The sequence below is a fragment of the Hemitrygon akajei genome, chromosome 11, assembly GCF_048418815.1.
Source record: "Hemitrygon akajei chromosome 11, sHemAka1.3, whole genome shotgun sequence".
NCBI classification, from domain to species: domain Eukaryota; kingdom Metazoa; phylum Chordata; class Chondrichthyes; order Myliobatiformes; family Dasyatidae; genus Hemitrygon; species Hemitrygon akajei.
The window spans coordinates 159,090,512-159,116,588 of NC_133134.1; the positions used below are offsets into that span (position 1 = coordinate 159,090,512).

Genomic DNA, 26,077 nt, shown 5'->3' on the forward strand with positions numbered 1-26,077 from the left:
CAGGACTGGAAAGGAAGGGGGAAAAAGTCAGAGTAAGAAGATGGGGGGGGGGGGGGGTGGTGGTGAGGAAGAGGTACAAGGTGCCAGGTGATAGGTGAAAGTGGAAGAGGGAGAAGGGATGAAGTAAAGAGCTGGGAAGTTGATGGTTAAAGGAGCCTGATGGTTGGAGGGCAATAAATGGTGGTGTGGGACCTAAGCCTCCTGTAACTCCATTCCAATGAATTTCCTACATGACTGCAGTTACACCAACTCCTTAAGCGTACTTTGTGACACTCTAAGCCCATGAATGGCACTGCATACTTCTCTTTCACCAATCAACTTCCCAGCTCTTACTTCACCCCTCACCCTCTCCCAGTTTCACCCATCACCTGCCACCTTATACTTTTTCCTCCACTCCCCCCACCTCCTCAGCCTGACTTCCTTTCCAGTCCTGTTGAAGGGTCGACTGTTTATTCACCTCCATGGATGCTGAGTTCCTCCAGCATTTTGTGGCCATTGCTTTGGATGTTAAAGCAGTTTCTTTTCTCAGTGATTTTTTTTTATAGCTGACCTCTTTCGGAATGAAGGCTAATTTGTTTATTTCTCTCATCAAAAGAGAAGCATAATTAGCCTTGGATAATGGCTCGATGTCCTGAGATTGGATAAAGACCAGGGATGGTGACTCAGTACTTTATGAGTGTTGCAAAGATAATTTAGTCTCTAGAGGTATCTTGCTCTATTGGTCTAAACAATATTGGTCGGCACAACTTGCTACAAAACATGGTTTTCATACTTAAGACTAAAAGTACTGGAACTTCAAAATGCACCTAATGGGTTGAGAGGGTTCCGAGAGGGTGTGTGGTCTAGGTTAAAGAGAAGAAACCCTACAGAGGACCACAAACTTGCCATTGGATTTGGAGGCTTGTGGGCCTCAATGACCTGGAGAGCTCTCTTGGCTGGAGTCAGAGCGTTGTGCTTTGGCTCTTGGTAGGGTCACCTATGCGAAACAGGTCAAAGGGTAGAGGCCAGATTAAGAGGGGTCCACTGGTCCTCCAGGTTTGGGGCTTCAGCTCAGGGCCAGTTTGGATAAAAGGTTATTAAACATAGACAGTTCACCCAAAATAGTCTGAAAGCTGGAAATATCAAATAAAGCACTAGATAGTAAAGATAATCAGCATCCATAATAGGAGAGTTAAAGTCACTAACACAAAATTCTGGAGGAACTCAAAAGGTCAGGCAGCATCTGTGGCCCTTCATCGGGGCCTCTACATAAATGCTGCCTTACCTGCTGAGTTCCGTTTGTGCATGTTGTCATATGTCGATATCCCAACAAACATGGGAAATTTTTTCCTCGACTTCATCTGCATTCACTAGTCAACAGAAGAATGATAGGAAATTTCAATGGAAGTTCTGATAAGAGCTTAGCAGGCTGGATACAGGAATTATGTTCTTTCATTGGCATCTTGGCATTGTCAGAGATCCCTCCCATCTGTCCAGCAATCTCTTTGACCCACTACCATCAGGCAGGAGGTACCATAGCATTAAGACAAGAACTGTTGGAATGCTAAACAGCTTCTAGCTGGCCTCCTTCCTCCTCCCCACACCTTTTTCATTCTGTTGTCCTCCCACTTCCTTTTCAATCCTGATGAAGGGTTTCGGCCCAAAATGTTGATTGTTTATTCATTTCCATAGATGTCGCCTGACCAGCTGAGCTCCTCCAGCATTTTGTGTGTGTTGCTCTGGATTTCCAGCATCTGCAGACTTTATTGTGCTTATCTGCAAGCGACTGCAACAAAAGTACTAGGTACAAAGTAAATTTTATATTTGGAGTACACACACGTCACCACATACAGCCCTGAGATTCTTTTCCCTGCGGGCATTCTCAGCAAATCTAATGAATAGTAACTGTAAACAGGATCAATGAAAGATAAGTAGAACATAGGAGACAACAAACTGCTCTATACATAAAGTGATGGTAGGTATCGTGTTCTGTATGTGGTGGTGGTGGTTTGGGTCAATGGGTGCCAGAACCTATCACGGTTCCATTGTTTGGTCAATTTCAACCGCCAGCCCAGATAGACTGAATAGGCAGGGTGTCGGGATCCAGGGCGAGAGCCAAATTCCCTCACTCTCCACGCTGGTCGCTCCTCTCTCTCTCTGTGGCACTGAAACCATGAAGACTGCTCCAAATGCTGCGCCCCACGCCCGCTAATATGACTAACTGATAAGGGAGGCTTTGGGCCTACTCTGGGGCTCGCATCAGAGGGCTCAATTTTTGGTTCAGACTGTTGTTGTTCACTTCAATTGTTTGCATGATTTTTGATTATTTTCCCTTTCTCTTTCTACATCAAGTGTTGGTCGTTTATTATTTTTTTTCTTTAATTGGGCTCTTTTGAGTTTCCTGCTTTGTGGCTACCTGTGAACAAGCATATCTCAAGGTTGTATGATTTATAATAAATGTACTTCTTTAAGTACATAAATGTAATCTTTGGATGGAGGTGTTGATCAGCTTAGGGGAAGTAATTATACTAACACATCGGAAACCAGACTAAATCCAACTACTCATTAAATGATAACTATTTTTCACCACATGCAGATGACTTTCAGCTGATATAATCTGTTCATTCATCTTCACACACAGTATGTTTCATACTGGTATAAGTCGTGCAGTGTGATAATGGCTTCAGAGCCTGAAGGGACCTCACACCAAAATGTAGACAGTCCAGCTGGCGTGGGTGTAGAGCAGTTGGTTGGTTCCATTCCGGCATTTTATACGTCATTAAGTGAAATAAGTCTCCTTCCTCGGGGCATGCTTGTTCTTAAAGCTGCAACGCCTTTCTGAATCCCTAAAGTCTTTTTCATATCAACTGCTGTTTTGGATCCTAAACCTTGCAGTGTGCTCTTGCAGCACACACGTTTTGCCAAAACGCTACAGTGGGGGAAAGTGAAAAAGTTTCATTTCTTAATTGCCTATTATTCTTTACATGATGCATTGCATCACACACGAAATGCTTCGGGATCTCAGCAGGTTAGGCGGCATCCATGGAAATGAATAAATGAATGAGTCAATGCCTTGGGCCAAGACCCTCCTTCAGGAAAATGTGCTTCAGACTTTTGCTCAGTACTGTATATGTACTTTGATAATAAATTTACTGTGATTTATTTTGACTTTTTAAGAACGAGACAGATTTCTGGACACAAAAGAGATGAAAGGCTTTAGGGAGAAATCAGGAATATGGTTGAGCATTTTTCCTCTTATCCCAGCTACTTCCTTTCATTGTAGAAGCTGGAAACATTCAAAGGTTCATTTATTATCAAAGTATGTACGCAGTATACAATTCTGAGATCCTTCTTCTCCAGATAGCCAGGTAACAAAGAAAATCGTGGAAGTCAGTTCAAAGAGGAACAGCAAATCCACCCCCTTGCACAAAAGGACTGCAACACAATCATCAAACACCCCCGGCTGGTGTGCCCAAGGTTTTTGCACAGGATTGTAGTGATGCAGTTATAAAGAAGGCAAGACAGCAGCTATGTTTCATTAGGCGTTTGAGGAGATTTGGAATGTCACCCAAAACACTGAGATTTCTACAGATGTACTGTGGAGAGCAGTCTGACTGGCTGCATCACCATCTGGCGGGGGGTGGGGGGGGTGAAGTTTCTGCACAGGATCGAAGTAAGCTGCAGAGAGTTGTAAAATTAGTCAGCTCCATCATGGGCACTAGCCTCTGTAGTAACCAAGACATCTTCAAGGAGAGATGCCTCAAAAAGGCAGCGTCCATCATTAAGGATCCCCACCACCCAGGTCATGTCCTCTTCGCATTGTTACCATTGGAAGAAGGCACAGAAGCCTGAAGGCACACACTCAGTGATTCAGGAACAGCGTCTTCCCCTCTGCCATCCGATTCCTGAGTGGACACTGAAACCATGAACAATACCTCACCACATTTTTCATTTCTGTTTTTGCGCTGCTTATTTAACTAATTGATATACAAATATATACACTTACTGTAATTTAAATTTTTTCCCTATATTATCATTGTACTGCCACAAAGACAATAAATTTCACGACATATGCCGGTGATATTAAACCTGATTTTGAAGAAACAGACTGAAACCTGTGTTATGAGTTTGTCCAGGCTACGTTTTTATAAACTTTAACTCTGTGAAATCAAAAGTGAATATATAACACTACTAGCGCTTCAGACGTGATAAGATCTGGGTGGTGCTAGGGAGTTCAGTAGTCTCACCTTCTGGGGAGGAAGTTGCTTCCCACCCTAACCCTTAGTGCTACGGTATCTCCTGCCTGAGAGCAGGGGATCGATGAAATCTGAATCCACTCTGACCTCCTTATCTCCTCAGACAGAAGAAAGAAGCCTTTCCAGTTTGTATTGGAACTGGATAGCTCTGGTAAAACTTGTAATGTTAACCCTGGCTTTTCTCTTTCAAACACAGTCGCCTGCTCTGCTGCCTACTTCCAGCGGTGACTAATTTTATTTACAACGTTTGTAAATACTGCTGACGTAATGAAAGGGCCTGACGCAAGGAAAATAACCATATAACCAAAATACCATATTACAATTACAGCACGGAAACAGGCCATCTCGGCCCTTCTAGTCCATGCCGACGCTTACTCTCACCTAGTCCCACTGGCCCGCACTCAGCCCATAACCCTCCATTCCTTTCCTGTCCATATACCTATCGTTAATACCAGTAAATCTCAGAATTAATTTTAATCTACAACATCACTGTTGTATATTTAATATATAAGTAAATATATAAGTAAAAATATGTTAATTGTTTCCTTTGCACGGGAGGCTTCTTACCAGAGAAAGGGTGGCAAGGTAGCATAGTGGTTAGCACAACGCTTTACAGTACAGGCGACCTGGGTTCAATTCCCGCCACTGTCTGTAGGTTCGTTTGAATGTTCTTCCTGTGAGCGCGTGCGCTTCCTCTGAGTGCTTCAGTTTCCTCCCACAGTCCAAATACCTACCTGGTTGGTAGGTTTATTGGTCACTGCAAATTGTCCTGTGATTAGCTAGGGTTAAATCGGGGGATTGCAGGGCAGCATGGCTCCAAGGGCCAGAAGGGCCTATTTTGTGCTGTATCTCAACAAATATATAAATAAAATATGTAATTACCATGAATGTAAAAGTTTCACACTGGTTCTTCTTTTTGTATTTTTTTTATATATAGAGCATAGAACAGGCCCTTCAGCCTGTTGTGCCAAGCCAATTAAATTAGTAATCAAATGGTCAACTCAACTACCGGTAATCCCTTCTGCTTATGCAATGTCCACATCCCTCCATTTCCCTCACATTCATGTGCCTATCTAAACGGTTCCAGGCACCCGCCCCTCTCTGCATAAAAAAACTTGCCTCTCTCACGTCATTTGACCTTCAATGCATCCCCTCTGGAGTTAGACATTTCAACCCTGGGCAAAAGTTACTGTCTGTCTATTCTATCTGTGCCTCTCATGATCTTATATACCTCTATTTTGTGTTTTATATTCTATGTTTTTGCCCATTTCTGTTTTGTTGCCATTTGCACGATTTGTTTTTGTTTGTGCTTGGGGGAGATTGATGTTCTTGGCTGTCTGTGGGAAGACAAATCTCAGGGTTGTATACTACTTATGTATTTGGTAATAAATGTACTTTGAATCCTTGGATCTCCCCTCAGCCTAGTTCATTTTATTACAAATAAATTTTACAGAAAAAAAAATTAATGGGCTACATTGAACTCAATGGGCCAAAGGGCCCATTTCTGTGCTTGGCTCCACTAAAGCCTCCCCTCACCTTTACTCACCTATTCATAACAGTGGGATTGATTTGTTACCTCCTTTAAAGATTTTTTTTCTTCAAAACACATCCATAACCATCTCTTCTTCAAAGTATAAGGCTCAACAGATCAACCCCTCTGGTCTAGTTCCCAAGCCAACTTGAGCTGTAAATTAAAAAGTAAAGCTTCAACTTCCTTGCTCAGCCAATTGTAGTAATTATCCAGGAGTAGGGCGCAAGACAGGATGCAATTATTACTGTGACATGCTTCTATTAATGACTGCGCCCTGAGAGGGGGTGAAAAACAGGATCGTTTCCAGCTTAATTTCATTTGGATAAAATGAAGTATTAAAAACAGAGCAGTCATAACTGCTACCTTTCATCCTTACAAACGCAAGGCAGGCTTGGAATAGGATTTAATGATAATAAGCCATCATTGCTAAATGTCATCTTTTTCTGAAATTTAAGTTACTTTTGCCCAGCCTCCCAAACTTAAATGGCAAAAATTATCAATGTTCATTTGCAAAGCAAGGAATATTAATCATTCTCCCTTCACTTTAAGAAAAATCTATTACTGTGCAAATACTTTATTAGGAATTCCTTGTTTTTTTTTGTTTCTCGCACCATTTTCAGTAAGCTCCAGAGCAGGGGTATCAAAGCTGGGGTCCACAGACCCCTCGGTTAATGGTAAGGGTCCATGGCATAAAAACAGTTGGGAACCCCTGGTGTGGAGACAGTTGTGTGCGAAAATCCTAGGAGATCAGCAGTTTCTAAGATACTCGATCCACCCCATATGGCACCAACAATTATTCCACTGTCAAAGTGGGACAGCATGGTAATGTCGCTATTAGCTCAATGCTTTAAAGTATCCCAACTGAATTCCTGCCGTTGCCTGCAAGGAGTTTGTACATTCTCCTCAAAGATGCATGGGCTTCCTCTGGGAGCTCCAATTTCCTCCCAGTCAAAAGACGTACTGGTTGGTAGGATAATTGGTCATTGTAAATTGTCCCATGATTAGGCTAGGGTTAAATCGGGGGTTGTTGGCCTGCGCGGCTCGGAGGGCTGGAAGAGCCTATTCCACACTATAGCTCAATTTAAAAAAATAAACAGTCACTTTGATCTCATTTCTTCACCATTTGAATGGTTGGTCTGAACCAAAACTGAAGCTCTTGGCCACGTCTGCATGTTCTTATGCATTGAGTTGCTGCCACGTGATTGGCTGATTAGATATTTGCATTAACGAGCAAGTGTACAGGTGTACCTAATATAGTGGCCACTGAGTGTATTCCCCGGATGGTGTCTAACAGCAGTCAGCTAAACAGCACCAGCTGCTTTCTAATAAAACAATCACAAGATTGGACAGAGAAACATTCCCCATTTCTCAATTAACAATACTGTGTAAAGATATTAGGCACATATATATATATATATATATATATATATATATATATATATATATATATATATATATAGTTAAGGTGCCTAAGACTTTTGCAGAGTGTTGTATTTGTCAATGTGGAATGGAGAGTGAGTTTGTAAATCTGGTGAGAGAAAAGTTTGTTGGGAATGGTGAGGGTGGAGTGCCACGGGAGGGGTGTGGGCCATACAGCAGAAAAGTTCCAGGGGCATGGGTTGGCACAAGTGCAGACACACCCAGCCCTGATACACCAGGCAAGATCACTTGATTCCAAACAATGTCTCACTGGTGCTTCCCGCTCCCTCCCCTCTCCCTTTCCCTAACCATGATCCCTCTTCCCCCTGCCCCCTGCTCCCTTCCCAATCTCAGTCCACAATAGAGGCCCATATCAGAATTAGGTTTATCATCACTCACATGTCATGGAATTTGTTTTTTTTGCGGCAGCAGTACCAGTGCACAACCCTGAGATTTATTTTCTTGCAGCATACTCAATACATCCAATAACCATAATAGAATCAATGCATTGTTTTTGCAAGTTAAAGAATAAATTATGCTAACTTTAATTAGTACTTATTGTTGCTTTAAATGTATACCTTTGGCAGGTTTTGTTGCTGCTTAGCATGGTGGGAAATACGAATACAGAGAGATGATCCCCCATCAATCATACATGGTGTTATATAGACGTCAACTGTTTATTCATTTCCATAGATGCTGCCTGATCTGTTGATGGGAGGTGCTTTCAACCTTACAATCATAGGAACACATACAAAATTCTGGAGGAACTCAGCAGGTCAGGCAGCATCTATGGAGGGGAATTCAGTCACCGTCGACTGATCATACAGTCAGAATCAGATTCAGGTTTAATTTCACTGGTATATGTCATGAAATTTGTTGTTATGTGACAGCAGTACCTTGCAATACATAATAAAAACTGCGAATGACAGTAAATATATTTACTAAATAGTTAAATTAAATAAGAAGTGAAAATAAAGAAGTGAGGTAGTGTTTGTGGGTTCAATGTCCATTCAGAAATTGGAATGCAGAGGGGAAGAAGCTGGTCCTGAATTACTGAGTGTGTGCCTTCAGGATCCTGTACCTCCTTCCTGATGGTAACAATGAGAAGAGGGCACATCCTGGGTGATGGGGGTCTTTAATGATGAACACTACCTTTCTGAAGCATCACTCCTTGAAAATGTACTGGATGCCATGGATCAATCTATGTATGTAAGCTAATTTTATGTATATCTGACGACACCCAAGCAGTTACTTGTACATTGTGTATTATACGATTACTTTTATATTTATGTTAATTGTGTTTTATTGTGTTTTTTATGCGCATCAGATCTGGAGTAACAATCATTTTGTCCTCCTTTGTACTCGTCCATTGAATAATGGCAATAAACAATGCTGAGTCTTAAATCTTGATATTGTTCCGTATGATGTTTGTTAAAGTATCATGTAAAACTGAAAAATAAGTGTTGTGCAAGTCACTGCCAGGATGTCCGAAAGTGATGGAGCTCTTTTGAAGTGTTGTGATTAAGGATGTGCGATCACCAATTTGCAAACACAAACAGTATGCATAGTTTGAAGAAGTCCACCCATTATCATAGACCTTCCTTCATCAAGGACCCCCATCATTACCAGGCCATTGGAAGGAGGTTCAGGAGCCTGGGTCCCACACCACTTAGTTCAGGAACGGTTATTACTCTTCAACCGTTAGGCTCCTGAACCAGCATGGATAAGTTCACTCAACCCAACACTGAACTGACTCCACAACTATGGACTCACTTTCAAGGTCTCTACAACTCATGGTCTTGGTATTGTCAATCTATTATTAGTATTTGTTGTTTGTCGGTCATTGTGAGTAGTTTTTCATTGATTCTTTTGGTCTTTCTTTGTCCTACTGTGAAAGCCCACAAGAAAATGAATCTCAGGGTAGTATACGGTGACATATAGGCACTTTGATAATAAATTTACTTTGAACTTTGAATGCTGTTTTAACCCTTCGTAAAGGGCTGGAGGCCCGGGAAAGCCTCCTTCAATGAGGAAAGGTCAAATAGGTGTTTAATTTATGAAATGCTTTGATTAGCAATAGAATAAATGGAGAAGCCACTTCCAATTGGTCAATAACCAGAGGACTTGCTTTGAAGGGCAGGGGTTCCCAGCCTGGGGTCCATGGGCACAAAAAAATGTTGGGCACCCCTGGTCAAAGGGTTTGGCTGAAGAAGCAGTGGTGATTTGAGGAAAAAGTTTTTTAAATGCATGAAGTAACTGAGATTGGGTAAAGTACAGCCAGATACCACATGGGAAACAGGCTCAGATGCTACCAGTATTGAAGAAATACTCGCAAGAAAAAAATAGCAAAGGGGAAGAGAAAAAAGATAAGGAGTGGAACTAACTCGAGTGCTTTCTACAAGAGCTAGCAGGGGCTAAATGGCAAACGTAAGAAAGTCTGCAGATGTTGGAAATCCAAAGCAAAATACGCAAAATGCCGGTGGGACTCAGCACATCAGGCTGCATATACAGAAAAGTGTAGACAGTCGATGTTTTGGGCCGAGACCCTTCTTCAGGACTGAGGAGGAAAGGGGAAGATGCCAGAATAAAAAGGTGGGGGGAGAGAAAGAGGCTATCTGGCAGGCGATAGGTGAAGCCAGGTGTGTGGGAAAGGTCACGGACTGGAGAAGAAAGAACCTGATAGGAGAGGAGAGTGAACCATAAGAGAAAGGGAATGAGGGGGGGACTCAGGGAGAAGTAATAGCAGGTGAGAAGAGGTGAAAGGTCAGAGTGAAGAATAGATTAAGTGGGCCAAAAGGCATCCTTACCTGCTGAAAAATCTATGTGCGGATAGTAAATTCAACACTGTGCAAAATAAAATGGAACTACTATTTTATTCCTATCAAATTTTCTCATCTGTATTTTAATTGAATTTTAATGATTATACTCACAATACCTAGTAGCAGATTCTTTATGTTCTCTGACAGCGAGATTAAACATTTCTCACTGCGGATTTGACAAACTGCTCCACCGTCATTATCTGGCTCAGTCACCAAGATATTGTCAAAAATTTTCTGTACAGCTTCCCAAAACAGGGCAAAAAAATATAGTTTCATTTATATTCAGCATCATACCCAATCTTCATGGATGTTAGTCCAATTTTGCTGTGTGGAAGGATGGTGACCTCCAAAGGACACCTGTTTAGTGTAGAGAGATTGACTGCAAAACATTCCTTTAGACACATTATGAAATTAATATAATTATGCTTCTCATAGGCATGCATCTGTCAAATAGCATTAACCACTTTGCTTGTACAAAATGCTGGAATCTAGAGCAAGCATCTGCTGGAAAGACTCCTTAGGTCAAACAGCATCCGTGGAGGGAAAAGGAATTAATTAAATTATCCCGATGCAGGCTTTTCAAACCACAGATGTTGCTGAGTTCCTCCCGCAGAACTGCTTGGTGCTCCACACTCATGTTCTCAGAATTATCTATCTTTCAATTGATTTATTATTATTATTATTGTATTTGTACAGCTTGCCTTTTGCACATTGGTTGTTTGTCAGTCTTTGTAGTTTTTCATCGATTCAAATGCATTTCTTTGTTTTACTGTGAATGCCTGCAAGGAAATGAACCTCAGGGTGATACGTTTACTTAATTGGATAATAAATTGACTTTGAACATTATAGTTCCACGCAGCAACAGCATCTCTCTCTCTGTACAGTATTCAACAATGAGATCTCTTTGGTCATAGGTTAAGACCATAAGACCGTAAGAGTTTGCTCTGCATTACATCATGGCTGATCCAATTTTCCTCTCAGCCCCAGTCTCCTGCCTTCTCCTTGTATCCCTTCATGCCCTGACCAATCAAGAATCTATCAACCTCTGATTTAAATATATGTAAAGTCTTGGCCTCCGCAGCTGCCTGTGGCAAAGAATCCCATAGCTTCACCAATCTCTGGCTGAAGAAATTCCTTCTCATCTCTGTTTTAAAAGGACACCCCTCTATTCTGAGGCTGTGTCCTCTGGTCTTAGACTCTCCCACTTTAGAAAGCATCCTCTCCACATCCACTCTATCAAGACCTTTCACCATTTGATAGGTTTCAATGAAGTCACCCCTCATTCTTCTGAGTTCCAGTGAATACAGGCCCAGAGCCATCAGACGCTCTTCATATGACAAGCTATTCAATCCTGGAATCATTTTCATCAACCTCCTTTGAGCCCTCTCCAGTTTCAGCACATCCTTTCTAAGGGTGAAAGGTGAAATGTTTCAGGGGAACATGGGGGGGGGGGGGGGGTCTGGACTCAGAGGGTGGTGAGAGTGTGGAACGAGCTGCCAGCAGATTGTAGTGAATTGAAGAGAAACTTAGATAGGTATATGGAAGGGAGATGTATGGAGGGTTATGGTCCAGATTTGGGTCAATGGGACTAGGCAGAGTAATAGTTCAGCACACACTAGGTGGGCTGAAAGGCCTATTTCTGTGCTGTAGTATTCTATGACTCTATAACAAAGCGACCAGAATTGAATACAAATCATAAACAGAAGAGATTCTGCAAATGCTGGTAATCCAGAGGAACACACACTCAGCAGGCCAGGCAGCATCAATGATGAGGAATAAACAGTTAACGTCTCAGGATACGACCCTTGTTCTAGTCTCACTCCCCTTCCCCCACCTACCTGGCTTCAACTATGGCTTCTGTCCTCTCCTATCAGCTTCCCCCTTCACCACCCCTGTATCTCTTTCACAAATCAATTTCCCAGCTCTTTACTTCACCCCTCCACTTCCTAATTTCACCTATCACCACGTGATCCTTCCTCTCCTTACACCCCCCAATCTTCTAACTCTGACTCCTCAAGTTTTTTTCTCCAGTCCTGATGAAGGGTCTCGGCCCGAAACATCAACTGTACTCTTTTCCATAGATGCTGCCTGGCCTGCTGAGTTCCTCCAGCGTTTTGTGTGTGCTGCTTGGATTTCCAGCATCTGCAGATTTTCTCTTGTTTGTGAGTCAACTATCACCTCCTAGCTTCTCTTTCTCCTCCCCCACCTTCTTTTTCAGGCATCTTCCTGCTTCCTCTCCAGTCCCGATGAAGGGTCTCAGTCCGAAACATCGACTGTTTATTCCTCAGGAGACGTGTCCTGACCTGTTGAGTTCCTCCAGAATTGAATGCAATACTACAGACCAACACTCTTATATTTGTTTGCTAGCAAAACAAACCTACAAATCAAATGAAAACAGAAATCCTAGATGTGTTTACTCAGGTGTAAGTAACAAGTTGAAAGAATAATCCTGGTGAATTTGCCTCCAAGTATATTATGATTTGCTTCACCCAAGGACAATGTAATGAAACAGTTTGCTCTCAAAACAGCAAAGCATGATCATTCATTTGAAAAAAACCTCTGATTACACCTCTGGGTGGCCTTGGGCACTTGAAACTCATTATTAACCAACTGACCCATTTCTTACACTACATTGACAGAACAAACATAACTAATGATCTGGAAAACATTTGGCTCCAAGTGTGCCTTTCAGAAGCAGACAACAGTCCATGCTACGCTCTCGTACATCAACATAATCCATGATGGGATGGGAAATGCTGAGATGATTCAGCCAGTACAACACTCACCTCTACGCTGAACACAACCAATTGACTCACTTTCAATGATTCTACAGCTCATGTTTTTAGTACTACTTTTTATAAATATTATTGCATTTGCACTGTTTGTCTTCTTTTGGACATTGGTTGCTGGTCTGTCTCTGTGTGTAGCTCTTCATTGAGTTTTCTGTTCTATTATGAATGCTTGCAAGAAAATGAATCTCAGGGTAGTATTGTTTGTGCGTTATGTGCCGTTTCGTGTGACGTGGGCGATCATGGTCTTTCCATAACCATGATTGCTCTTGGCAAATTTTTGGGTAGTGTTTTTACAAGATGGGTGACCCCAGCCATTATCAATACTCTTCTCAGATTGTCTGCCTGGCGTCAGTGGCTGCACCAGCTGCTCATATGACCGTCCACCACCTGCTCCCATGGCTTCACATGACCCTGATCGGGGGCGAAGCAGATGCTACACCTTGCCCAGGGTGACCTGCAGGCTAGCGGAGGGAACGAGCGCCTTACACCTCCTTCGGTAGAGACGTACAGTAGCTCCACCCCACCACCCGGATAGTATATGGTGACATACGCTGTACATACTGTATAATAAATTTACTTTGAACTCACACTTTTCAAGTCAGAGTCACTCAGCTTCAAACGAGGGTTTCATGAAACCCCTGCTCCAAATCTTGAGCACATCATCAATAAGGACACATACTAGGAATAAAAGTTTCCTTTAAACTCAGTTAGCAGTCGGGGTCTAGCATAGAGAGGTAAGGATTAGAATCGGAATCACGTTTATTATTACTGACATTCGTCATGAAATTATTACTTTGTGGCAGCAGTACAGTGTAAGGCATAAAAATTACCACGTTACAAAAATCAATAAATGGTGCAAATAATGAGTAAAGTGGCAGTGTTCATGTGTGTATGTGTACGGAGTTCATTTACTGAACATTGTCCATGACAGTATGGTAGTAATGCAGAGAAGATGTGTTCCAGATGGTGAACAGAATGCTAGATAATGTGCAGGGGAGGCAGATTAAAATGGCAGCTGGATCAGTATCTGAAAGAAAAGAATTTGTAAGGTAATAGAGAAGGGGTGTGGAAGTGAGGTGAACTAAATTACTCCTATCTAGAGCCAAGATGGACTTGATGGACTGAATGGCTCATTTAACCGTTCTGAGGGTGAAAGGTAAATGTTTAAGGAGAACCTGAAGGAAAACTTCAGCTCTCAAAGAAATGTTGTGAGTGTGGTCAAGTGGAAGTGGTAGATGCGGGCTCTATTCCAACACTTAAGATGAGTTTGGATAGGTACATGGATGGGAGGGATTTGGAGGCACATGGCCTGGGTGCAGATAGATGGGACTAGGCAAAAGATCAGGTTGACATGGACAAGATGAGCCAAAGGGCTTTTTTTACCATGTTGTGGTGCTCTATGCTTTTCTGCAGACCATCAGCTTGTCATGGTGGAGATTCTTGTGAACTCTTGATATTCCCGAGGGTGATGCTGTCTGGAGCTTAGCTCCTGGTAGGTTAACCCATGGCATTAAGCTCAGGGGGAGGTTCCAAGCAAAGAGAGATTAAACCAAGATCTCAATGGTGGAGCAGGTGGAAGATGATGACACAGTTCAATGGCAGTGAAGATGGGTAAGACTATAGCAGTGAAAGCTCCCCAGTCATCTTGTATTCCATGCCATTGGACCCTGACCTCAATCTCTCAAAGACCTCGTGGTGGCTACCCATGCTTCAGACTCCCACATTAAACATGGTCAGGCACAGGCATTCTCCATTAAGGGAATAACCCCTTGGGAACACGTCATACTGAACTTGACTGATTGCAGATATAGAGAATGCTCTATAACTCTAATCTAAAGGATATCATTTTGTGAATTGCAGTAGAATGTTCACATCAGAACTACTACAACCTGTAAACTAACCAAGAACTCTCTGCCTGGACATCAGTTGCTTCTTAGTTACGAACACACTTGCCTTGTATCAGAAGGTTATGAGTTCCATTCCAACTCCAGATACACAAACGTTTAGCTGAAATGTGCTGTGATGTCAGAGAGGACATTTTAAACTAGGACCTTAAACTCAAGGTCCTCTCTCTCTCTCACACTTATGAACATAACTTATGTTGAAGATGAAAAGGGAATTTATTCCTCGTCATCTCCCAATCAACATCACCAGAACAGATTATCCAAGTCAAGTCAAGTTTATTGTCATTTCCACCATGAACTGCTGGTACAGTACACAGTAAAAACAAAACAACGTTCCTCCAGGACCCTGCTGCTACATGAAACAACACAAAACTACACTAGACTACGTGAGACAGCACAAGGCTACACTAAACTATGTAAAACAACATAGAAACTGCACTAGACTACAGACCTGCACAGGACTGCATAAAGTGCACAAAACAGTGCAGGGCAGTACAATAATTAATAAACAAGACAATAGGCACAGCAGAGGACAAATTACAATATAATAATAAATGATGTAGATGTCAGTCTAGACTCTGAGTATTGAGGAGGCTGATGGCTTAGGGGAAGAGACTGTTGCACAGTCTGATCGTGAGAGCTCAAATGCTTCAGTACCTTTTGCCAGATGACAGGAGGGAGAAGGGTTTGCGTGAGGGGTGTGTGGGGAGTCCAATCACAATGCTAATTATTTGGGAGCCTACCTGTGTACAAAATGGCTGCTGCATCACTTCCGTTGCCACAGGGAAAACACGTCAAAATTCACTTCATTGGCTGAAAAATACACTCAGCGGCCACTTTATTAGATACAGGAGTGGAAGGTGATTTGACCTTCTGATGCTGTACCCATCTACTTAAAGGTTCAACAAGCTGTGCATATTGAGGTGACCTTCTGCACACCATTGTAATGCGTGATTATCTGAGTTACTGTCACCATCCTGTCAGCTTGAACCACTTTGATCATTCTCCTCTGACCTCTGTCATTAACAATGCCCACAGAACTGCCGCTTACTGGGTTTTTTTTTCACACCATTCTCTGTAAACTCTAGAGACTGTAGTGCATGAAAATCCCAGCAGATCAGCTGAGATTCTGAGATACTCAGACCACCCCGCCTGGCACCAACAATCATTCCACGGTAACAATTCTTCCCCATTCTGATGGCTGAGGTAAGTTCTTTACACAGTGAGTAGAGGGTGCGTGGAGAGCCCTGCCAGTGGTGGTGATAGACACCTCACATTTATTCTAAAATCTGAGAATTTGCTCTGTTCACCATTTCTATTTATGACTATAAGAAACGGGAACAGAATAAGGCCATTCAGCATATCGAGTCTGCTCTACCATTCCATCATGGCTGATTTGTTATCCTCCTCAACCCCATTCTCCTGCCTTCTCCCGTAACTTTTGAAGCGCTAACTAAAGAATAATCTATCAACCTTCGCTTTAACTATACCTATTGTTACCTCTCCGAAATTAGAATCGGGTTTATTATCGATGACATACAGTATGTGGGGAAATTTGTTGTTTTGTGGCAGCAATACAGTGCAATACAAAAAATATACTACAAATTATAATAAGAAAAAATATATATAACCATTTCTTTTAAAAAGATGTCGCCAGAAACTGTCAGCTCTTTGTGTGCTCCATGTTTTATCTAATGTGTGCTTTAGTGTGTGGCATTGGATTTGGAGGAACATGATGTCTATAATAGGCGATGTTCCATTCTTTGAAACTAACATGCCTCACTTTGATGAGAATAAAATTAGTAAACGTGAAGCCATCAAACAATGAAAAAGAGCCGGTTCTGACAGAGCCACTCGAGAGCTGAGTGCCTCTCTGAATGCATCCAGACTCCAGAAAGCTAGGCGCTTACAAAAACAATTCATTTGAATTTTTATTGCACTAAGACAGGAGAATTATTTTAAGAAGCCAAGGCAATTTTACATATAAAGAGCCTTTTAAGAGCAGCTGAAAAAATTAGGTATTGAACCACCATTCAACAAGGTCTTTGACAATCTGAGCCACAACCTCAATTCCACCTTTCTGAAAAGTGCCCACAGAATTCCATTTCCCTCGAGACCAAAAATACATTCAGCTGCCACTTTATTAAGACTGCTCATTAATGCAAATATCTAATCAGCCAATCATGTGACAGCAACTCAATGCATAAAAGCATGCAGACATGGTGAAAATGTCCAGTTGTTGTTCAGACCTAATATCAGAATGGGGAAGAAATGTGATCTAAGTGACTTTGACCATGGAATGATTGTTAGTGCCGATGGGGTGGCTTGAGTATCTCAGAAACGGCTGGTCTGCTGGGATTTTCACACACAACAGTCTCTAGAGCTTGCAGAAAAATACCCACCGAGCAGTAGTTCTGTGAGTGAAGATGCCTCGTTAATGTGAGATCAGAGGGGAATGGCCAGACTGGTTCGAGCCAACAGGAAGGTGACAGTATCTGAAATAACCACATGAAACAACAGTTGCGTGCAGAAGGGTATCTCTGAATGCACAACGTATTGAACCTTGAAGTGAATGAGGTACAGCAACAGAAAACCATGCAAATACACTCAGTATGAGTATACAAACAGTGTTTTAAGAACATCAGAGGAAATTAGGTATACAGCCCAAGGAGTTGATCCACTTTTCAAGATCTTTGACAAGCTGATCCACAATCTTAATTCCACATTTTCGATCAGTGCCCACAAAATTCTATTCCCCTAGGGTACAAAAATACCTGATTAGATTTACAATATAATAAACACTAGAAAGTCTCCAGACGTACAAAAAAGCTGGATGAACTCAGCAGGTCAGGCAGCATCCGACCTGCTGCGTTCATCCAGCTTTTTTGTTCGTCTTGATTTAACCACAGCATCTGCAGTGCTCTTTGTGTTTAGAAAGTCTGCAGATCCTGGAAATCCAGAGTAACACACACAAAAGCTGGAGGAACTCGGCAAGTTGGGCAGCATCCGTGGAAATGAACAGACAATCGATGTGGAAACACGAGGGAATCTGCAGATGCTGGAAACTCAAGCAACACACACAAAATGCTGGTGGAACACAGCAGGGCAGGCAGCGGGGTCTCGGCCCGAAATGTCGACAGTGTTTCTCCCGATAGATGCTGCCTGGCCTGCTGCGTTCCACCAGCATTTTGTGTGTTTTGCTTGAGACAATCGATGTGTCAGGCTGAGACCCTTCTTCAGGACTGGAAAGGAAGGGGAAAGATGCCAGAATTAAAAGATGGGGAGGAAGGGATGGAAGACTAGCTAGAAGGTGATAGGTGAAGCCAGAGGGCTAGGAAAGGTTAATGGCAGGAGAGGAAGAAATCTGATAGGAGGAGAGTGGTATGTAGGAGAAAGGGAAGGAGGAGGGGACCCAGGGGGTAGGTGATAGGCAGGTGAGAAGAAGTAAGAGGACTGAGTGGGGAAAAGAAGAAGAGGAGAGGGGTTGGGAATTTTTTTTTTAACTGGAAGGAGAAATTGATATTCATATAATGCCAAATAATGGGGTAAAATAATCTATAATACTCCCTTTATAATGCACCCATCAACCAGAACAGATTAAGCAATTTACTCCACTTGGGTCACTTGGAAGACAGACGACAGAACATCGCCTCTTCTCTCCCAGCTGGCTTGTAATCTGTTTTGCACACCATCACCTTTCAACTAACTTTCAATAAACACAGCAAGCTGCCAGACTGCTGGGCAGAATAGTTTATAAATTGTGAGACACAGAAACTCCACCATCTGATGAAAAGGCATTCCGGCTTCAAGAGGGCTAACATAGTTTACACGTTTCTTCTTACATCTGACACCGAGGGAGAATGTCTCTGACATTCAGAAGCACTCAAAAACAAAAACACTGCGAAATTATTAAGGTAACTATCAAAAAATTACAGATAAAACATTATACAAAATTCGATTATTGTTCGGAAACTGTGCGTCACCTAATACCCTTGCCCCTTGAAGCTGTTAAATCTTCACCCAGAAGGAACTGCTGGACTCTACCTATAATGGGCCATTCCTGGCTTCAGGTCAGTGGGCGAAATGCCAGCATTTTCTTATAAGATCCAGCCTACTGTGTTTGAAGGACTAAATGTTCTCCGATTCCACACTTCACATCCTCAAAGGAAATGCACTTCAAGTACTTCATTGTTCTACAGAAAACTAATTATCACTGGCAAAGGACGTACCTTTTTTGATCACTCGCGGGTGACCTGTAGTTAAATTCTGCAGACTATTCTATTTTTGCAGCACACAAGCGTTGTTCTGAACAGACAGATAGACCATAAGACACGGGAGCAGAATTAGGCCATTTGGTCCATTAAGTCCGCTCAATCATTCAATTATGGCCGATTTATTATCCCTCTTAACCCCATTCTCCTGCCTTCTCCCCATAAACCTTGACATCCTTACTAATCAATATACCCAAAGACTTGGCCTCCACAGCTCCCTGTGGCAATGTCACCACCCTCTGCCTCATCTCTGTTTTAAAGGAACGTTCTTGTTTTCTGAGGCTGACCCCACCACTAATGGAAACACCCTCCCCACGTCCACTCTAACTAGGCCTTTCAATGGACCCACTTCATGATGTGGTGTCTTATTCTTCTGGGCAACTTGAACCAAATTCACAGAAATCTTGGGAAATGCAATTACTTGAAAATGGAACATTAAAAGCTCTTTCAGTACACGGATGTGGTCAGCCACAACAGCCCATGAATCACATAACGTGACCCATTAGTATGAAAGAAGTGTCTCACTCTGTACTCCAAATGTAATTGTCTAGCACGGTGTAAAATTCAAGTTAAACATTTACAACAACCACTCCACATACCAGAAGGTGGTTGACAAGTCTTTTAACTTTTCTGTTATTGACTTAAATAAGCTTCAGTTTGCCAATTCAATCTTTCTGTGAGGGACGTAAAGCTCAGGTAAACTGCAGCTTTAACCTTGTGTCTGAGGGAGAGTGGTTCGATTCCACAGAAAAGCTGTGTGCCTCCAAAAAAACTCCTGATTACAGAGCCTGATAACTTTTACAATACCAAATGGAAATATATCAGTATTATCACATCGGTACTCGTGACCTTCTACAGATGCGCAGTAGACAGCATCCTTACAAGCTGCATCACTGATTGGTACAGAAACTGCACTGTGTCAGACAGGATGGCCCAACAACAGGTAGTCAAAACTGCCCAGTATATCACTGGCACCAACCAACTCACTGTCAAGGACATACAGATAGAAGGTGCCAGGGAAAAGGACAGCTATATCACGAAGGATCCCACCCACCCTGCTCATAGACTGTTAGTCCCACTCCCATCAGGGGAGAGGCCATAAGACCATAAGATATAGGAGCAGAATTAGGCCATTTGGCCCATTGTGTCTGCTCCACCATTTCATCATGGCTGATCCACTTCCCCTCTCAGCCCCAAATACTCATTGACTTGGCCTCCACAGCCACCTGAGGCAATGAATTCCACAGATTCACCACAAGAGTTAAAGCAGCATCCATGCCGCGACCACCAGACTCATAAACAGTTACTTTCCCCAAGCAGTGAGGCTGAGTAACACCTCCACCCACTAACCCACCATTACTTTATCATTTCCAGTCAGAGTCACCTTGAGTACAGACACTCCTGAGCCTAGCATCACTTTATGGACACACAATCAATCTAAGTATATATATTAGCAATCCTGTGTATTTATAGTTTTAGTCTTTTTTAATTTTGTGTTTTTGTGATACATTGGACCTGGACTAAAAATTATCTTGTTCTCCTTTACACCTGTGTACTGGAAATGGAATTAAACAATCTTGAACCGTCATTACGATTACAATCAAAACAGCATGCAAGTTCTGAGAAAAAATTTTTTCAAAGCTGCCGAAAGTTGCTGGTGTGAGCTTTGAGCTTCCCTCCTCAGGAAGTGTTTTAACACTACACTGCTGAAGAATGCAGTCACAATATCGGGAATAAGGGGCAGGTGAGGAAACAGCAAAACCATTTAAATATAAAACTCATATTCTTCCTCCCCCATTAACTTTCGCACCCCCCCCCCTCCTACTCCCTGCAACATCAGTGAAACCTCTGAAAAGCTGTTAGAGGAAACACCAACACATACAAAACACCGGAGGATCTCAGCAGGTCAGGCAGCTTTTATGGAGGGGAATAAATAGTCAATGTTTTGGGCTGAGACCCTTCATCGAGTCTGGAAAGGAAGAGGGCAGAGGTCAGGAGGAGGAGGTTAGGGGAGGGTGAAGAGTACAAACTGATGGGTGATAGGTGAGACCAGCTGAGGGAAAGGGTGTGTGGGTGGGGTGTGGGGGAGAGTGAGAATGAAGTGTGAAACTTGGAGGTGAAACTCGGGGGGGGGGGGATGAAGTAAGAAGCTGGACGGTGATAGGTGGAAGAGGCTGAAGAAGGAATCTGATAGGAGAGGAGAGTGGACCAATGGCAGAAGGGAAGGAAAAGGGACATCAGAGGGAGGTGATAGGCAGATGAAGAGAAGAGAAGGGGTGAGAGGGGAGCCAGAAAGAGGAATGGAAAAGGAGAGAAAAGGCTCATCGCTCACCTCCAACCCCAACACCCTGAACATTTCAATCTGGCCCAGCATTCAAATCGTCCAAATTTTGGGTCGTACTTCACCCATGAGCTCTACCGTTTTGATATGGCCAGTACCTGATCTTTCCATATCAGCTTGGGTCTTAAGTCAATGAGGCCTTGGATCTGTTCTCACCTCAACTTGCCTACGCTGCATTGAATTATCCGACCATTCCCAACCTGGACACTCTCTCCTCTCTGCCCATTGAGCAGAGGATACTCAGTGCTGAAAGCAGGCACCGTCAGGCTCAAGGACACTTTTTATAAATTACTAAATGGTCCTCAGTAAAATAAGATGAAGTCTTGACTTACAATTTACCTTAACATGGTCTTACACCTTATTGTCTGCCTTCACTTTCTCTGTAATTGTAACTCTACGTTCTGCATTCTATGCTGTAAGCAATGTAGTTTTCTAGTTTTAGAGAAAGTTTTTTCCCCTTTATGTACTGATGTGATGGAATAATTCGTATGAATAGCTTGCAAAATAAATTTTTCACTTTACCTCGGTACATGTGATGTTAACAAGCCAATTTGCTAATTTAAATCTGCTGAAAATTCATCATCTTGAAGCATTAACCCTTCCCCATGTCTCCAAATGTTCTGCCTAAACTACTTCTACTCCTTTGGAATTCCAAACCAGAATCCTGAAATGCTCGCTGTCCTAATTCCAGTAGAGTAGCAGTACTCTAGAGTAGAGTAGGTCACTCGAGTTGAGTATGGTGATCTCCTGTTTCTAATACAGTGGATCTCAACACAACCACTGATACTCTCAAAGAATTCAGCAGATGACAGGAAACTTCAGGCTCCCTCCTCTCCCAGCTTGTATCCTGTGTGAGGGAATTCATGTGGAACTTTATCAAGTCAGGGATTCCTACCAGAATATTCAGGATCCAACAGGGGCTAATTCTAATGGCAAGAGTCCAACTAGAAAAATAAACACAAGGACTTTTAGAAGGTGTTGGACCTCTGTTTATTTTCTGATCCTTGGGGTTCTTCTAGCAGTCAAGAATGACGAGTAGTCTTAATTCTAAGATTTCAGTTTATTCTGGAGTACAAACAAACATATGAATACTAATCAAACTAAATAAAGAGTTGAGAAATTATGCTAAGAAGTGTAAGACAGAGGAATTAAGATGGCGCTTTTGAAAAGTTCATCACTTTTATAGATAAGGGAAATTCCTTAGATAGTAATGGATTAGTTAATAGGCTACATAATTAAAACAATTACATCAAGTACAAACAATTACAATTACATGGGTAATGCGCTAATACTTAACCAATTAAAATTGAGAAATGTTGGTTAAGCTGCTATACTGCTTTCTGCCAGTGAGTGTGAAAAATACACATTTGTTAAAAAGTACAAATCTTATTAAAAAAAAAATTATTAAAACTACAGTGGTTTCCAACAAAGGTATCACAGGAGAGTGGCAGAAAGAACAGACAGCCAATGAGGAAATGTTACACATGGGGACAAGAACAATATAAACAAGATCTCCACTTGTTGGAATAGCTTCAGAGTATTAATTCAGTCCTGGATGCGGTAACTATGTTAAAACATAATGTTAGTCTTTAATACAAAGTGGATGGGACATAGGAGTAAGGAAACATGTCTGCCTCTATATCAGCTTCAGAAAGTTCATTCATCAACCATATACGGTTTCTCCCAAGGAAGAATATCCTGCCTTACAAGAGCATACGAAGGTTTACTCTATTTCTCTGTTGAGAATGATACCTTATCTGGCAGGATGGAGAGAGATTAGGTTTCTAGAATGTGAAAGAACGATAGCTGGTTGAAAGGCACAGGGTATAATTCATAAAGAGTTTAACAAGTTAGTGAGTGGGTGTGTCTACCAGCTGGAGTCCAAAACCAGAAGGCAACAGTTTCAAGATAAAGAGCCCATACCTCAAGGTTTGACAGTAGTTTCTCCCACTGCCGTCAGGCCCTTGAACTGACCTGAAGAACCCTAGTATTAGCTTGAACTGAATTTTTTAATCTCTCTCTCATGTACACGCAAGTTGTACTCGTGTTGCCATGTTTGTTTTCAAAGTAAATTTACAATCAATGTATATCATATACGGCCTTGAGATCCATTTCTTTACAGGCCCCCCACAGGAAAACAAAGAAATACAATAGAATCAACAAAAAAGCAAACACTGACAAACATCCAATTGCAAAAGAGACAAACTGGGCAAATAATAGAAAAGTAAAACAAATAATACTGGGAACACGAGGAAACGTTGGAGATGGATTAAGCACATGATGAGAAGAGAGGGCAACTCATCATCAAGACAGCACTTCATTGGACCTCTGAAGGGTGGAGGAAGCACAGGAGACCAAAGATAACTTGGCGCTCCAAAGTAGAGGCAGAAATGAGGACACCTGAGGCAGATAGAGAAGGTGGCCAAGGACATACAGAGATAGAGGACATTTATTGTTGCTCTAAATGCCAGTGGTGTAACGATCAGTAAGTATGTATGTATGTCCATGGCTATAAACTTGACCATGGGCTTGGACTTGAAGGGCCGGTGAGGTGATCTTTGGAATTCTCCTCCACGAGGATTGTGAATACATTGCTTTTGAATATCTTCAAGGCAAGTTCACTAGTGACATTTGGACACTAAGAGAATAAAGTGTTGCAGAGACCAAGAAGAAAAGAATTGTGATAAACAATTACCACCCACCCCCAATCTTATTGGATGAGCAGGCCAACAAACTACTCCACTTATATGTTGAGTTATGAATAGGGTGTGAGGGGAAAGAACTGTGAACTATCTCTGCTTCTAACGTCATCTGCAAGAAACCAAGAGGCATATTTGAAATGGGTAGCATGATATGAGGGAGCATAATTTTAAGGTGATTGGTGGAAAGTATAGGAGGGGATATCAGAGGTACTGCAATTTTTTTTTACACAGAGAGTAATGGGTGTGTAGAATGCACTGCCAGGGGCAGTTGTAGAAGCAAATAGCTCATGGATGATATTACAATGGAGGCTTAGATTGATCTAGAGTAGGTTAAAAGGCCAGGACAACATTGTGGGCCTAAGGGCCTGAACTGTGCTGTAATGTTCTATATTTTACATTCTACTGCCTAAGAAGCTTAAGGAGATTTAGCATGTTACCAGATACTCCAACGAAGTTCTACAGATGCACTTTAGAAATATCCTGACTAGTTGGATCATGGCTTGGAATGGCAATTCGATGCACAGGAACGAAAGAGGCTGTTGAGAGTAGTGGTCACGGCCTGGTCCATCATGGGCACAGTCCTCCCCACCACTGACTCACTGACGCAGGAGGCGCTGCTTCAGTCTGGTGGCATCTATCATCAAGGACCACCATCATCTGAGCAACGGCCTTTTTCTCACTGCTGTCATCAGGCAAGAGGCACAGGAGCTGAAAGCCCCGCACACCAGGTTTAGTAACGGTGATTTTCCTACAACTAACTGATTCTTCAACCAATCTGCACAACTCTGAACCTTGCCTCAGCAACAGAACACAGTGTATCATCTGCTGTACTACCACCAACTTGTTTCTGCTTATGATTATTTTCACTAATATCTTATTTCACACTGTTTTATTTATGCAAAACTTAACGTTCTGTTTGTTGTCTGAATCTACATTCCTGTGATGCTGTTGCAAGTTTTCATTGTACCTATAACTCACCTTACTTGCACACATGATAGTAAACTCGATTCCCAGAGCACTCCAGCACAAAACCAGGCCATTCAGCCCATCTAGTCCATGCCAAACCGTTATTCAGCCTAGTCCCATTGATCCACATCTACACCATAGACCTCTTACCCCTCAGGCTACATCCACACTAGACCGGATAATTTTGAAAACGCCGGTTTTGCGTAAAAACGATAGGAGTCCACACTACACGTTTTTAAAAATATCTCTATCCACACTGAAATGGAGATTTCGGCAAAAATCCTCCTCCTGCGCATGCACAGAACACATCTACCAAAAACAAGTGACATGTTTGGTGTCGAATCTCGCTGTGAAAGTGCGTGTTTGTGTAGTTACAGACCAGAAAACTTAAAACGACGGACAGCTGTTGGCTCTCGCGCAGGTGAACTTAAAACTTAAAAAAAACAAATACTGGAGCGTTTGGCAGCAAATGACGGAGTTCACGGGCAACGTGACCCGGCTGACAACCAACATTGAAAAACTGACTAACTCTGTTGCATTAATAAAGCACCTTGTTAAATGTATAAAACATGTCTGCATCAGTATTATCTTGTATTTCCATACAATGTTACATTAGGCTGTTACACATCTATTGTCAGAGAAGTACTTGCATAAATAGGTAAACCACCTTCATACGAGCAAGGACAGAAAACAGGGCAAAGTGAGTACAGCATACTATGTGCCCTGTCGTACGATGGAGGCAATTGTGGCCTTTCCATGACCACGATAGTTCTTGGAAAATTTTTCCACAGAAATGGTGTGCCTTCTTCTGGGAAGTAGCTAAACAGTGTCTATAAAGCGCCATTATCAATACCCTTCAGAAACTGTCTACCTGGTGTCAGTGGTCACATAACCAGGACTTGTGATATGCACCAGCTGTTCATATGACCATCCACCACCTACTCCCATGGCTTCATTGATCCTGATCAGGGGGCTAAGCAGGTGCTACATCTTGCCCCAGGGTGACCTGCGGGCTAGCGGAGGGAAGGAGTGTCTTACACCTCCTTTAGCAGAGACGTATCTCCACCCCGAGATATACACCTCTTTCAAATTTCCTA

At 42.3% G+C, this 26,077-nt stretch overlaps 1 protein-coding gene across 3 annotated transcripts in view; it reads right to left on the reverse strand.

Annotated features, from left to right (window-relative positions):
• The window catches only part of LOC140736173 (protein phosphatase 1 regulatory inhibitor subunit 16B-like), a 223,878-nt gene that overhangs the window by 143,835 nt on the left and 53,966 nt on the right, over nt 1–26,077 (reverse strand). The gene's annotated exons all lie outside the window — the stretch shown is intronic.